Genomic DNA, 3061 nt, shown 5'->3' on the forward strand with positions numbered 1-3061 from the left:
ATAATTTCTTTAAGTAGTCTAAACAAAAGTAACTAAAACATTAGTCTGCTGGTTGGTTAACTTACAGTTTCAAAGATTTAATGCCATATTAATCAGCAAGTGCTTGTCCCTTCGCAATTAGTACAACCCTATGGCAAAGTGCATTTGCTCAAGGCTACAATTTGTAGTTCTATTTCTAATTCTTCCTTTCAACACAGTAGTTAAGGGCTTTTATAATCAAAATCATGGTATTAGAAGTGGTTGGCATTCAGTAATTCACATGTCCACCCAAAATAAGTAACACATCGAAGCAATTAACCATGGTCCATGTACCGTACTACGCATTCTTCATCATGGAAACAAACATCTAGTCGACCTACAAACAATACAAAATCAATCTATTAGAAACCCGATATATCTATCATCACACATAATTTTATAGGCTAATTATCTTCCTAAATCATGCTCATCATTTCATAATACAAAAAAAGTAAACAACAAATCGAATATAAACTTCACAACAAACATAAACATATACCAAAACCGTGAGACAAAACAAACAATGAATGAAAGATAAACGAAGCCCTAATTTCACCAATACAAACAAAGTGCATTTCAAATTCATCCAAACAACCCCAAATCAATAAAAGAAACAAACAAAAGACAAACATAATTAATTACATCGATCTGGATTACGAATTCGTGACATGAAATTAAAACAACAATGACGAAATAACGGTTTAATATGAGAGAGGGAGAGAGAGGGATATGAATTTCACATGTGATTGGATAGATTAAAAGATGATTGAACATTTCGGAACCCTAGATTTATCGGAACTCGCCACTACCACCTCTGAACCCTCGAATTTTCACCAGAAAACCCTAGACTTGACGACTTCGGTTCTGTAGGTGGGAGGCGAGCACGCGTCTAGAGCCGGGCACCGGTGACTCACCTTTCCGCATCTCTGTTTCTCTCCCTTGTTGCTCTCTATCTCTTTCTTCCCTTTACCTTTCTTTGTCTCTGCGTGTATCATTTGAACACATACAAAGCGGTGATGAGGGAAGACATACAAAGTGGTGATGAGGGCACGTGTACTACAGAAAGTACCACCATATTGAAGAACTGTTGTACAAAAATAAATTGAAGCAATGTAAAGTCAAAATGAAGTTATATTACATCATGTCTATAGTTCAGCATTTAGTAGCGTTGTCATTATTGTTATTTAACAACTAAATAAGTGGTGATGTGGCTTACAATAGTCGAAGGGTGGTCATTGCTGTGAGAGTTGTTGGAAACGGGCCTGACAACCGGTTTCCCATTAGTGTGCTGCAAATAGTTGTTAAAAGCCATCGCCTCTTACGCCTAGGCCCATTTTTCAGGCGAGGAGAGGAAGTTGCGCTTTTAAGTCAAGGAAATTGTGCTTTAACTCTCCAGGTGATGGTTCAGGCGCAAATTGCGGCAAAATTCGTAGACTGCGGAGAGTTTCCGGCTAAATTCCGACAAGATTCTAGCCAAATTTCTCCTTTAAAGTAAGGAAAACTACTTTTCTACACTAATACACTAATATTTTGGTACTAATTAGATGATATAAAGTGTTACATAATAGACTTTGTTTATTTTATTTGAAGAATAGTATTCTTTTTCTAATACATAATATATTTTTTAATTATTTTTTATTATGCGCTTTATTTTTCTTAGGCCCTCGCTTTTTTTGCGCTTTGCGCCTAGGCCCCAGGCTAGGCCTATGCGCCTAGTGCCTTTAAAAACTATGGTCAGTAAGATACTTATTTAGCCGGCAAAGAGAGTGATATATGGCATACAGATTGCTCAAGCTCATAGTAGCCCATTCAGAGAGTATACTGCCGGTGAGGTTGTTAAGACTAAGATCCCTACATTGATAAAATAATATGGTTTTCATTTCACTATAATCATTACATAAAAAGCTAACATACAGATGAATATATTGATTATGGTCTTACAAAGATTTAAGGTACGGAAGCTTAATAAACTCCAATAGGAGAGCTCCTGACATGTTTTGGTATCTTATATTCCTGGATTGTAAAGGAAAAATAAGCATCAAGTCTTAATGTCTTATTATTGTAATATTGGGAAACTATTGTTAACGGGGGATTATGATATTAGGTTAAGCTTAAGCTTCATGTTATCAATAAGGGAAAAGTAATATGTAGCAGCTATATTCGTTGTTATATTTTTGAACATCGCCTAAAATAGAAGTCAAATATTGTGTCTCTGTGAATGTCGATTAAACAAATTAACTAATAAGATCGGTAACCTACACCTTATTAACATGGCAGGTGGTATGACCTTCGAAAGAGCAATCGCAGGTGACCAACCCCCCTTTGACACTGCACCGATCCAAATTTTTTGGCTACTGTAGCCCTAACTTTTCCTAGATTTGCTGCAGTACCTTCACTGGAACACACAATAATCACCAAGTAATCAATGAAAAACCACCAAATATGTAGCACCTTCTTGTAAATCAAGCTTTGCTGATTGTGTGACGGCCAAATATGCCAATAACATCAACAACTTCTTCATCGTGGACCTGCCCACATCCGATTTGACCACACAGTTCGCCCCCTCCACGCTCAAACACCACCACCGCAAACTCCACCCGCAACCACTGCCACTCCGACCTCCATTTTTTTTTCCAATCACCGCTTGCTCGAACCACCACCACCACCGTTCGTCATCATCACCATCCGGATAGAAACCACCACCCATCGCCGGTAAGGGGGCACCAAAGTGTGTTCAGATCCCCTCTCTCCCGATTCTCTTTCAACCAATCACTCCTTGTGTTGGGGGGGTAAAATGGAAAGAGTGAACTATCCAATAAGAAGATGAAACCTAAAAATTACAGTACACACCTATAAACAGAATGTACAAACTTCATTACACAGAAATGTTATAAATTAGAGTATATAATTGTATGATAACTGGAAATTAGAGTTGGAAACATATTTAAAGATACATACATACATAGATATATATATATATATATATATATATATATATATATATATATATATATATATATATATATATATATAGAAACGGGTT

Source organism: Helianthus annuus, chromosome 15 (genome assembly GCF_002127325.2).
Source record: "Helianthus annuus cultivar XRQ/B chromosome 15, HanXRQr2.0-SUNRISE, whole genome shotgun sequence".
NCBI classification, from domain to species: domain Eukaryota; kingdom Viridiplantae; phylum Streptophyta; class Magnoliopsida; order Asterales; family Asteraceae; genus Helianthus; species Helianthus annuus.